Genomic DNA, 14,554 nt, shown 5'->3' with positions numbered 1-14,554 from the left:
ATTTTTCGTATCGTTTGTTTACTTCCTATTAGGTTACAGAACGTGTTTTCTCGTTTTGTGTTACGGTACATAATGTGTAGAGTATGTGTGTTCCTGGCAACCCTGGAACGCATAGCTTCACGACGGTATATTACGTCACAAATGCAATCAAATGTTTTGTGTGGTTGCCAGCATTCAGGCGGTAAAACGGGCTTTTTTGAACGACTGTAGCGCCGCAACGATGCGCCAACGAGAAAAATGTTACTGAGAAAAGTTGTTTGTTTTGATGTCCTCTATACGTTTCCGTGGTCCGTGGGCGCCATTAAAATGACACCCTGTATATATCAGTAGTGTATTTTAGGCAATTCAAACTCATACATTGTACGTAACCCCTTTTTCTATGGATTTTGCCTCAGTTGTATCACATTATGAAAATTTTTTGTGGATTTTATGATGTTCGACGACGTTCCAGTACAATTTTTACCGCAACTCGGTATTTTCCTACCTCATACTTTGTAGGTATACTACGATCTGGAAAGTATTTCACCATTCATATACAGGCGGCCACTTCATCAGTGGAATCTGTAATACATGGAACCTCAAAATACAAAGCAACGTTTGTTCTCATATTCTTTCATAATGGATACAATTACGACTTCCATCCTTTAATTAGGAATCTTGGATATGATACACAAAAGATAGATATTCTTGCTGAAAATGAAGAACGTTACATCTCTATAAATAAGAAAGTTAAGATTCCAGGAACAAAAGAAACCACAGACATGAGGTTTCTAGATTCATACAGATTTCTCTCTGCCAGCTTGGACGCTCTAGCGAGTAAACTTCAGACGATAAATTCAAAATAACGAGAGCTAGGCTTCCGAACATAGATATAGAACTTATTAGACGTAAAGGAATTTATCTATATGAATATATAACTGATAAATCTAAATTTAATGACAACACTCTCTCACCTCAAAGAGAATTTTTACAGCAGACTCAGAGAGACAGTCATCACAAACGAAGAAAACGAGCATGCAAAATTAATGTAGAATGAATTGAGATGTAATACACTTGCAGACTATCACGATGCATACTTGAAATTAGACGTAACAATACTCGCAGATGTTTTTCAAGCATTCAGGAAAACGTCAGCGAATATTTATAAATTAGACCCTGCACACTTTTACAGCCTCCCTGGATTAGCTTGGTCAGCCATGTTACTCCAGACCAAAATCAAGCAGGAACTTATTTCGGATTGTGACATCTTGCTTTATATAGAGAGCGGGATACGAAGTGGAATGGTGCAATGTTCGCAGAGACACGCAAAGGTAAATAACATGCACATTGCCAATAATCAATATAACCCAAATCAACCATCCAATTACATATTTTATATTGATGTAAATAATCTATACGGACTCGCTATGATACAGATTCTTCCCTACGGCGGATTCGAATGGATAGATCCTACTTCAATTGATATTAATAATTTCGACGATCATGAATTTGGTCTGTTCATGGAGGTGGATATTGAATTTCCAGACAATTTGCATGACACTTTTTTCTGATTTACCTCCGACTCTCGGGATCTCAAATGTCCACCTGAATCGATTCAACCCAAGCTTCTGTTAACTCTGGAGGCGAAAGAGAGATACATTCTTCATTACAAAAGTCTACAGGTTTTGATTAGGAAGGGAGTTCAGATAGTAAATGTGAGAAGAATACTCAAGTTTAACCTTTTGGTGCCCGATCGTCTAAATCGAGATGCTCTCAGGTAACCCTAAGGTGACCGATCGTCTCGATCGAGACGCTTTGTCAAGGTCGTAATTTTTACGTTATCACTATTATTTTCTAGAATTCCGATTTTCTTTTTTCATATTGTTGTTAACACATGTATTTAACAGAAATGATTGTTGCACGTGTTTTTTCATGAAAATGGCTGGAAAAAGGTGACTTCTTTTTTGCGTCTTTTTTCAAGGGAAACATTTTGCAGACAAAGGAAGGCAGGCTTTGTTGTTCTAAAGCAATGCGTTTCCCTCATCCCTGGAAACTGCAATCGAAGGAAGTGTGTTTAACGGTACCTGAGATCAAAAGGAATGATTTCCGTACGGGTGCCAGCAGGGGGTGGGGGTTGGGGAAGGGGGAAGAGAGGTTGTAGAAACTGCGTCGTAAGAATGTAAGTTCGAGGTGCCCTGAAGAAAAGCCTTTGTTCTTGAGCACAAGTGTTTCACAAGTAACTACAAAGGTTACCCCGCATTGTCTAAAAAAGAATAATATCGTCTGAATCTGTAATTCATTCCGCCTACAACGGTATATCATTCAACTCTCTAGGGTAATTAGCCTCAGCTACAGTCATTTCAAGGTAACGCTGCATTTTGAAGATTGAATCAGTGGCGTGCTGACCATTCCTTCTAGGGCAACAACTCTCCTTACATTGGTCATATGATAGTAATGCAAATAGTTTTGTGTTCCTTACATGCCAGCGATAATGTCCAAGTGTATGTCGACACTGTCATATACATTTTTGTTGAGAGGAGGGGGAAATCCCAATTTTTTTTAAAAATTTTGGAATTTTGGGGGTTCTCCCTCCTCGCACCACATATACGCCGAATTTGCAACAAAATTATATAGTCTGAATCTCTGGTTTATTCCGCATACAACGGTGTATCATTCATCTCTCTACGGTAATTAACCTCGAATCTACACTCATTTAATTGAAATTCTCCATTTTGCTCAAAATCGGCTCGGGCCCCAAAACTGTGAAAATGGCCTTGGGCTCAAGGTTAAACTTTCCGTGTGGCTAAGACCATATATTGAAACAAACACTCAGCATAGAACACACGCCACTTCCGATTTAGACAAAAAAAAATTGATGAACAACGCGGTATATGGCAAGACAATAGAGAATGTTATGAAGCATATAGATATACGGGAAAGATTTCAGATAAAAATAAATGTAGTGGGTGGCTAACCCTAGATTCAAATCACGAAACATTTACAACGAGAATCTAGCATTTTTTAATCTCGAAACAAAATAAATAAAATTCAAGAAACCGATTTACGTGGGAGCGACAGTTTTGGACTTATCGAAACTTCACATGTTTGAATTTTATTATAATGTTATGAAACCCTTCCACAATAAAAATATCACACTTTTGTATACAGACACAGGCAGTTTTATTTATTCCAAACAAACACCTAACCTCTACGAAGACCTGAAATTCCTGACATGTTTTCATGATTTTGATACTTCTTCCTACCCCCAACCGAACAGATTTGGAATTCCTTCCCTCAACAAGAAGGTTCTTGGCAAATTGAAAGATGAATGTAATAAGGATATTGTTGTTGAGTTTGCTTGCTTGCGTTCAAAAATATATGGGATGAGAACAGAGAGTAGCATCACGAAGAATGCTAAAGTAGTGGGCAAAAATACTGTAAAAAACAAGCTTTTATTTCAAAATTATATTGATTGCCTCTACTCACAGTCGACACGATTACAATTAGAAAAAAAGCCAATGCACATAAACAACACAAAATCAAAACATCCATTACGTCATACGAAAGAAAACATCCATAAGATTATACAAAGAAAACGTTGACTGTCTGAATTTAATTACATACAAAAATAAATAAATAACCATGCTTATGAACTTGTTCGGTTTCAGAAAGCAAACCATCATGGAAATTGCACCACCAAGTTTCGACCTCTTGCCTTCCGTATTATCTAAACTCAACGATCTGTTAATTATTCACCTGAACAGCATTTGCACGAAATACGATGACAAAGTTGGGAAAACTTTTAAAATCCTCAACAATAATCTCAATTTTTACAAGATTCCAATCGGCGGAAACTTCCAATAACCGTGAATCCGGAAAATAAGGATGAATGTAAAGTTTTTGTAGGTAAAAGTATTTACCGCATCAATCATGATAGAATGGACTCCGCCACAACGTACGATGTTTCTGCAGGAGATTGTCTGTACGTCAAGCTTCTGGGAGAATACGGCAAACTTTTTCCTCTCTTCGTAGAATTGAGAATCACGTATCCGATAATAAATAACTATAATAATAAAAATGCCTCACGATATTTTGAACGTGGATCATGGTTTGCGAGATACTTATGCTGACAGGGTTAAAAAGTTAAGAAGCGATCGATCTGATAACTTTGCAAAATACTCTCAACAGCAGTCTACAGTCGGAAATAGCAAGTCTTCATTCTCAATGCTTAAACCCCATTCTCAAAATAGATTCCGAACTGATATCTCTGTTAAAAAATTATGTTGACGTACCGTCGCGTCGGTTGACAACGTGCAAGATATAGAGTTGAGCCTTGGTTCGCTTCAGAACGACTTGGTCAAATTGCAATAGCTTCAAACGAAACAAACAAGAAAACGAATAAAAATGCATCTCTAACTCAATTAATGAAAAGTGTTATTACATCCAAACCACTATTTTAGCGTAAATGTAAATTAAATATCATCTCACGGAGTGAAAACAATGTGAAAACTATTCTAATGAGTGATATATATGATTGTCAAACACATACATGAATACATATATTAAGTTCGTGAACTATAATTGGGACAATTTAATACTAATTTGAAACGATTAAAGGCAATTAAAGCGACAAAGTAAACTTTTGCGCAATATTTCTGCTGATTCGCGTTATTGAAACAATATTTAACCAATGGGGACGTTATCTCATATTTGAAAATGCTGTTTTGGTTGAACTTCCTGTGAAGAAGACCGTGAGTCACGCCTCCTGCTCCTCCGAATCGAACTTCACTCTGATTGGAGGATCGTATATTTCACAACACTTCCTTGTTTCAGAGCTACCAACATAATTTCGTAAGACGTTGGACTTAGAAAAATTCCATGCGACAGATTTTTCAAACATGACTGTACCTGAACCCAATATGGTCTATTTGCTTTCTTTAAGTGGTTACAAGGTTAATTCAACAGATGACGTTAGTATGTCATTTAGACTGTCCGTATAACGTGATTGAACCTATTGGCAGTACAGTGCAGTAACTTGAGGACAAAAAGCAAAATATCTGGACTTCGTGATTGTGTTCTGATTTAATATTGCACATGGAAGTTATTACTTACTGCATCTTCCAAGTGATAGGTATTTATATCTCTAGTGCATATTATGATAGCTTGTAATTTGTACTTTAAAACAATGTACTTAGTATAGACTTTAATCTAAAGTCTTGTTTGTAACGAATGAGAAAAGAACCTATGTAAGGTGTACTCAATATGGCTTCGTACACCATTAGATACAAATGCAAACCTTAGGTACGCCATATTTTGTTCAGGTTCCTTATATTTTATATATTTCTGTTTTCAAATATTTAAATGTGATATATGTGGTGGGGAACCTTCAACCAATCAAAATCCAGATAAAATTATATTACGTAAAATAATATTTGTAACATATTATCTCCAGCTAGCATTGAGAAAGATAACTTGTTAATTCCACCACATCTCAAGAAGAGGAAGGAAGCTAAAATTGTGATGAAATGAACTGTACATGAGATTTAAAAGTGAAGCCTCCCGATAACCGATTCGGAAGGTTGTCAATTATCGAACTTGAAACCCTTATATTAACATGCCCTTCAGGACTTTTTTCTGCTTCTCAGGTTGTGTGAAATTCCTGGCAGTAAAAGTGTTCGGCAAGATTATTTGAATAATTTACTGGAAGAATTACAACAAGATTATAATTCACATCTTGAACACAATTAATGTATAACAAAAAGAAAAAAAATAGACATAGATTGAAATTTTATGGCAGTAATTTGTATGTTTTCTTTGTCCAGTATTATCCAGTTGGCCTCTTGAATCAAGATTTAATAGAAAACATACTGAAGAAATCTTCAAGATATAATAGGTTTTATTGAAGAAAAGTGAATTTTTATGTTCTTTGAGATGCAAGAAAAGAGTTTTTCATTCTCCATATACAGTAGAATAATTACTTATGGATTACACATGTCTTGAAAGAATATACTAGAACTGACTATGTTTACACATAACATCGTAATGTGATAGTGGGGATGTAAGGGGTGACATTTCCACGTAGTACACCCAAACGTCAACCTCATTTCTACTTAGTACACCCTGGACTGCAATTTGAAACTAACGAATCTCGGGCGTCAGGAGCTATACAGACAGTCAGGGTGGATAAAAATCATGACTTCTATAAAAAAAATCATTTTTGATGATTTTTGTGGTTATAAATCGAATTATTATTATTAAAATTATTTTTTTTAATTTAAAAAAAAAACCCCGCTTAAAATTCTTCTTCTGGTTAACGGTGCTGTGAAATATTTGAACAGTTTGATTAAAGCAAACAAAACTTATATATAAATATATAATTTTCTGTTTCTGATACATGAATTTACTCTGTTTGTTGAGTGTGCTGATGAAGCTATAATAATTTCAGTAGCTTTTCTTCTAGTGAAAAAACATTCTAGATATACTAAATAATAGTATGAGGCTCATTCAATAAATAACGAGGCAGAGGATATTTCACAGTACTTAAGTAACCAACCTAAGAAGTATTGTCCGCCACTGTTTAGGCACTTATCCTATCGTGACACCAGTCGCAAAATGGCATGCTCGTAGAACTCCTTTGGCTGCTGTTGGAACCAATTGCGCACATACACCTTGACGTCATCGTCCGATTGAAACCGTTATCCCCGCATTGCTTTCTTGAGCTCAACGAAGATGTGGAAGTCCCGGGGACAGATCTGGACTATAGGAGGGATGGCTCAGGATTTCCCACATGATTTTTTTCAGACATTCCTTTGTTGCGTTGGGTGTGTGGTTTTGCGTTGTCGTGCAATAGGACGACACCACGAGAAAGGTGACCGGGACGTTTCGATTTGATAGGCTTCCTGAGCTTCGTTAACGTATCACAATACCGCTGGGCATTGACCGTAGTTCCATTCTCCAGAAAGTCGACGAGGAGCGGTCCCTTGCGATCGAAGAAGAATGAAAGCATGACCTTGCCGGCACTAGTGTGGAGGGTCTTGAACTTCTTCTTTTGGAGAGGACTCAAACATGGAATGACTGGACACGGCCGCTGCTCGGTTAGCAGCCTTTGCGCATACCTTGCCAGACACGTAACGCCATCTAGTAGGAAAACGCGCACGAATCAGTTTCGTCACACCTGCACCTCCATTTCGGACCCGTCCACCCATTTCTAACTACCATTGTTTTGGTGTAATATCCTCAGCCTCGTTATTTATTGACTGAGTCTAATAACTTAAAATATTTTTTATTGTTTTAGTAGCTGAATTATGACATTTTTTAATGATAGTTTGCAAAATATCAGCTGCCATGTTATTTACAGTTTAACTATAATGACACTATTACATAGAATTTTTGATGAAGAGAAATTTAAGGGCGTTTACAGTTCACATATTACACCTTCTTTCGTATAAACTTCACCCCATTAGTACATAAATATATTTTGTTTCCTTTCTTTTCCTATCCTAGAGCTTAATAAACACCACTACGAGATTCATGTACTTTCACCAAAAGTGATTCTCATATATACAAAATCCTTATGTACATTATTTTATAAATTTTTTCAAGCTTTGTAATGCTGTATGTGTGTTGTCCTGTGTTAGTCCTTATAAGTACTTAGAGTCCCTTTACAGCCTCAACTTTTAACTCATGTAAGGATATTTTAGTCCTCAGACACGTTTGTTTTATTTTAGTATTAATAAGGGTTGGGACCATTATAATGTGACGCACCAAAATTGTCCATTGAATCAATCTCTGTAATAGTGATAGTTCCTCTTCCGTAATGCCGTAATGTGGAAATAAAATAGCTTAAAAATATACAACTTTTTCTTAATTTACTTTTGTTTAGTGGGTGGGATTCTCTGCATGATTCTTCAGACACAGAATGATGGCATTTCTCCTGATTTTAACTCATGAGATGCAAGTTTAACTGGAATCTCAAGTGATTTCATCTTTTGTTTAAAGCAGGTCACATTCCTCCTGTTTATGAATTAATGTTTCGTAACTGATACGGGAGTTTAAATTAACATATTGAAATTCCGGCTAATTTCTGTGAAAATATAAGGAATTTGTAAAATTTTTACTTGAGATATTATGAACCAGTTGTACATTTCTGAATCCTCCCTCCTTTCCTTCAGATTTCTCTTCGATACACCCTATCTTAATCCTTTTCTAACATTTATATTATTAGCCAAGCGTCACTTACATACCCACATTCTCGCATTTATCATACAAGACGCGATCTTGCAGATGCACTTTAAGGAATAAGTCAATTGCAAGAGTGCGTTGAGATTTTTAGTTTTCCACAATACTCCGATTTTGTGTACGTTGCCATCAGGACGGTTAGATAAATGTAATTTGTCTCTGTAAAAATGTTGAGATAGGCATCGTGTTCTCGTAGACGCTTCCACACACTAGCGACCTCCCCGATGACGAAGGGGTAGTGTCGTTGCCTTGCAATCAACGGGTCTCCGGTTCGATACCCGGTGAGGCACTTATTGGTTCGGATCTCAATTTTAACTTAAAGTCCAGTCTTGATTAGCTGTACTGTGCATAAAGTGAACATAGAACACCAAATCAATCAACAAATGGACGTCCAAAATATAATGGAAGACCGAAGTCATATTGGAGCCTTCGAATTTAGTGTTTTATATCCATATCATCACATTTCTCTCTCTTTTAGTACCAAATTCCCTGTGCCAGTGGAAATTTCCAACACACAAGAAAAATAACACATCTCAGCCGGGTTGGCACTTTTATACGGGTTTTTATAAAGGAAAAACGGGTGAGCATTTTCGTTTCTTAATTCAGATGAAACCTATTAGTTTTATTTTTGTTTTTTTGCCAATACATCCAGGACATAGAGGAAACTATTATCTTCCATTCGTCACCCCTTCACTGCAACGATATTTTGCCCCTCCTACCAGTACCGATGAGCAAAATGGATTGAACTGGTATTAAATGTGAGGGAAAATCAAAAAGTAAGTTACACACGAACCGTACTAAAAGATATACAATAATCATGCTTGCTGGCAACGCTGTACGAAATGTTTCTCCCCACACCCAAAACAGCCGTGATGCAGTTTGTTTAGTACAGTATATGAGTATTCGCAATGTGGTATAGCGCGTCGTATTGAGGTGGGTTCCATCGTCCGACTTTTGTGGCCATCAGATGCATAATCGGAGTGAAATCCATCGCCAAATTATGATTGAGTGATAGGTTCTTCTACGACAACGCTGCACCGCATAGTGTTGGTGTCACGCAGGAGTTACTTCGGAAATTCAAGTGGTAAGTGTGGTTTTACTCCTCTATATCTCTGATTTGGCACCTTGTGTCTACCACCCTTTCCGTCCTCTAAAACAAGACCTAGGAGTTGGTAGATCAATAGGCCCGAAATATGATAGGACGTGTTAAATGCACATTTTTTATTTCAAATATTTTCCAGCTTTGCATTCGCATAGTGCATGTGTTCCTTAGCTGCATTTTATCTTTCACATAGAAGTGTGCATGTACAGGAATATTTATATCTCAACTTCCACGGTAGATAGGCAATAGGTAGTTGGCAATAAGTAGTGCAATACATCAAGTTTTGTTTTCCATTTCCCGACAGATGGATCGGTAGAGACGTGATATGATCCATATTTTATGTGACGTCACAAGTAGAAAATATGTCACTAATATTTTTATTTGGTGAAAGAAAGCATAATTTCCTTGTTATTCTATGTAATATTGTTCCTTATTAGTAATGTATATATTTTGTTTAATGTTTGTTGTATTTTATGCTGTGTTATGAGTAGTTTAATGTATCTTTGTTTGCAAGAGTGCTCTATACGAATTTGTATTTCTAAAGATGTATAGATGTCAGTTTTGTTGATAGTAACCTTTTGTAAATAGTGAGTGATTCATCTGTACTTGAATCTGTGTTCTCGAAACAGTATAAAAGCGAGGATATCGCGTAAGAAATATCACACTTTCGCCACGGATCGTCGAAGCTTTTAAACTAAAAAAAAGAACTCCTCGGTGTTGTGCATACATCCTGGTATGGTAGTTCGGGGCGCAAGCTAGGCCTATGTGAACATAGGTACGCCGATAGCCATGCATTGATGCTATGCACAATACTGCAACCATTCTACGTTAAATAATAAAGCTAGCCTAAGGGTTAATTTGAAAATAAAAGGCTAAAGAGCAAATATTGGCTCAGTTATCATTGCATTTCTCTTGGTGTGGTAGTTCGGGGCGCAAGCTAGGTCTATGTAATCATAGGCTTGCCGATAGCCACGCATTGAGTTTATGCGTTTTAGTTGAGTCAATTCATCGACAAAGCGAAATCCTCGCCTTTGTCTCAAGTATAGTTGCATTATAATTGCAAGAAATAAAGAATAAAACCTTTCAGTTGATACATACTGCAGTAATGTGGTTTTATTTCTCTGTGCTGTGAATATTGTCTTTGCCTAACACTATCCCTGTACCTGAGAGGAGTCTGTGTACTTCACCGAGTCTCATCGTTCACCGCTGAGTATTATTAAGTTAATATTAATAGTAAAATAATACGACGCGTGAAGTAAATGTACCATAGAACGTATCAGACGGTCCCATATCATGGTCACCGCGTTCGCCGGACATAACCCATCTTGACTTTTTGATTTGGTTATTCCCCGTTTTAATTTTTTATAACATCCAATATACAAAATGATCAATTTAAAACGTTCACACTATAATCCTCTGCTCACAAAGTGAGTTGGTATCATTGTATGACGTCTTGCCTCATTTTGATTGGTTAGCATGCTCAGAGCCAGGAGGAAGGATCAAGCCTGCTCAGTCGGGAGCATCCGTTAAGGGGGAAAGAGTGGAGTGACTTACTGTACACGTGAATGGTGAGTGTAGCTATGAGATGGGGGATGTAAGTAGATTGGGGTTTATTTCAATTCTTTAGTTAGATATTTATTAATTTGTTCAATATCAGGTTTGTTATTTTCAATTGATAATTAGATTATTATTTGTAATGTAATTATCAATTTGTAATGGTAGGTCATTTATAAACAATATAAAAAGTAGTGGACCAAGATTTGATCCTTGTGGTACACCTGACTTCACAATATATTCAAACGACTTCGATTGTCTATAGGTTACATATTGTTTTCGACCATTAAGATATGAGGCCATGAGAGCCAGAAAATCACTAGTCAACCCGAAACTTGAAAGTTTGCGTAATAAAATATTGTGATTAATTGAATCAAAAGCCTTAGCAAAATCAAGATAGATCGTATGTATAGGTAATCGATTTTGAAATGCTGCTTGAACATCTTGAACAAAATTAATTAAATTTGTTGTTGTTGACCTTCCAGGAATGAAACCATGTTGATTTTCATTTATGTAACATTTACTGTGATTCCAGATTCTTGTGTACAATACTTGCTCTAATATTTTAGCGGGCGCACAGAGAATTACTACAGGTCTATAATTTTCTATTTGACAGTTGTCTCCTGACTTAAAAATTTTGCAAACTCGAGTTGTTTTCCAGATATTCGGAAAAGTTTGATATTTTAGAACTAAATTGTATATAAAACAGAGTGGCTTCTTCAGTATCTCTGCACATGCCTTTAATAAATAGGGTGGAATTTTATCAGGACCACTAGCTCTCTTAGATTTCAATTTCTTTAGAGCATCAAAATATTCTTTATCAGTAATTATATGATTTGATATAGAATATGATACATTCATTTTAACATCATCATGAATATCATATGAGCTTATACCTTTCGCATATACAGATTTGAAAAAAGACGCAAAATTATTTGCTACACTTTGACTTGTTTCTAATTTTCATTTTCAAAAACCATAGTCTGTTTAGTAAAGTTATATCTCCCTCTTTTATTTTGTATAAAGTTCCAGAAAGATCTTGTATTATTTTTAATATTTTCTTCGGTTTCTTTACCATACCTAGAATAAGCCCTTCGTACCATTGTTTTAACTATTTTTCTTGTTTCTTTATATAACATGTTATTTTCTTCAATGTATTTCATGGATTTCCCAGTGTCTTTCATACATTTCCTATAATACTCTTTTAATTTTAATGTTTCTATAATCTCTTTTGTAAACCAACAGGGATATTTATTATTCCTGTAAAATTTTCTTTTTGGTATAGTTGAATCAAATACAAAATGTATTCTATCATAAAATAAATTAATAGCTGTTTCCACATCCTTTAATTTATATAGAGAATTCCACTCTGTATCGCGCAATATTTCATACAATTCTGGGAAATTAGCCTTACTAAAATTATAATCCAATACCACTTCATTTCTTGTATTATTTCCTCTTTTTCTTAGATTTAATTTCATAATTAGAGCTGGATGGTGTAGATCTTCTTTAACAAGGGGTAGATCCTCTTTAATTACTACCATAGTACTATCATCATTAGTTAGTACTAAATCTAATGTTCTATTGTTAACATTTCGAACATCATTAATAGAGTGTAAGGAGTACAAATTCAAAAAATTATCTAATGCTCTATAACAAGGCCCCCCTTTTTGAAGTTCGTATGAAGAATCAATTATTAATTGGAGATTGAAATTCCCAGCAATTATTACATTACTACCTTGCAATTCTTCATTATTTTCAAAGAAATCGTAAAATGCTGTGTATTGATCAATACCACTGTTTGGTGTGAAATATACGGTAACTATATAATAAACTACATTTTTAGATTTACTTTGACACATAGAGAATCAAAATTATCGTGCAGAATAATATTCTTAGACATAATATACTGCTGGACAATGAAAACCGGACACCTTAATATTTGACATCTGAATTGCAATGACAGCTCGCAGGTATATTACAGAATGTTCGGCAGACCATATGCACCATTCATAGGCTCGGACTTTGTTTATGCATTCGTACTTAATTCAGTTTCTGCAACATTTAGTTAGCCCTAGAATCAGAGCTTTTATCGATCCATTGCGTTATCACAAAAAATTCAAGTGTCCGGTTTTCTTTGTCCAGCAGTATATTTTGCTTAATTGCTATAAGTACTCCAACACCTCTATTTCGATCTAACCTATCATGACGATAAATTCTATAATTATCAGTAAATAACTCATTGCTATATACACCTTTATGTAGCCAAGTTTCAGTAATAATAACTATATCATGAGTGTCTGTGTTGTAAGTAGAAGAGCCAGAAACTCGCATGTCACAGCTTTTGATGTTATCTGTAAAAAGCATAACAAGAGCAAGGATCATGTCGAAAATAAACTTGTAGAAGGCAAGGCTTGCATCATGAAGCCTCGAGGATGGCAGTTTCTAATTAGCTCCGTATTAACCAACTAATTCTCTTGCCTTCTTAAACCCGAAGGTTTAGCAACAAAAGCCTTCCATCTCTCAATTTTGTATTTAATTCTGTGCAAATTACATGCCTAGAAGCTTGCGTGTATCACCCTCACTGTTTATTCAGCTTTTGACCTTAACTATTAATCATGCATTTTTATTGCATGTTTCCCATGTCAACACAAAATATATATTTTCTCTTGGATTAATTTTAACTGTGAGGATGAGAATTTAAGAAAGAGTAGAGAGAAAGAGAGAGAGAGAACACCATAAGAAATAGCTTCTAAAATTTTAAGATATATCCTACCATATTCTACATATTCAACAAATTCATTTGATTACAATGCAACAACATTTTATTATTACATCATACGTTTCAATATTTTCATAGTCATCCAAACGTTTGACAAAACATTTTTTTTTAGTTACGAAGATAGGAAGAGAAAAAAAAGTAGTTGAATAATTTCGAGAAGTATTTCTTAATAGAGGACAGTGTTTTTATTATTTTTATTCCTTTCTTTCGTGTAACCACTATGTTATCGATGGGAACAAGGCAAGACCAACATTACCACTATGTTATTGTATTGAAGGGAATTTTTCCATTATCAATTGTGTCCACACACAAAACTTAATACCTGTCTGCATCCATACCTAGATCAAAAGATTCGAACCATGTCTCAGCCCCTTGTAACTTATTTAATTATTTACGCTTGTGCTTGTATTTGCTCTCTTCGGGTTTGAGAGGTCTAGAGAGTTAGTTGGTTAGTTGTTTCCCACTGCACTATTTGAATTTTGAATAATCACATGTTAGTTATAAATGCATCGTTGCCATCCTGTCTGATCATATATGTGTGTGGGTTGAGTCTTCGTATCTGACTGAAACATTTCTTTTCTTCTTTTTCTTGTTATCTGCTTTCTATATAGAATATTAGAAACAACACATTTCCATTAACAGTATTTCATGTTATGCAAAACATTTAAGTTTATACACCATCAGAAGTGTGATTGCAACAACGTTACCACTACGTCATCCGACAAAAAGCCAGAATCGGTATTGTTATATTTTATTGCTCAGGTCATTTCTTTTTTAATATGTACAGCTATAGGTGAACATAGTAACTTAAGCCCTCAGAGTCGTAAACCAACAAAAGTACACCTCTGTTAACTGCCCTGTGTTGGGGGAGGGGGGGGGACAATTATAGCTATTGGTGC

This window comes from Lepisma saccharinum, chromosome 15 (assembly GCF_977018435.1).
Source record: "Lepisma saccharinum chromosome 15, izLepSacc3.1, whole genome shotgun sequence".
Lineage (NCBI taxonomy): Eukaryota > Metazoa > Arthropoda > Insecta > Zygentoma > Lepismatidae > Lepisma > Lepisma saccharinum.
This window is presented reverse-complemented; position numbering follows the sequence as displayed.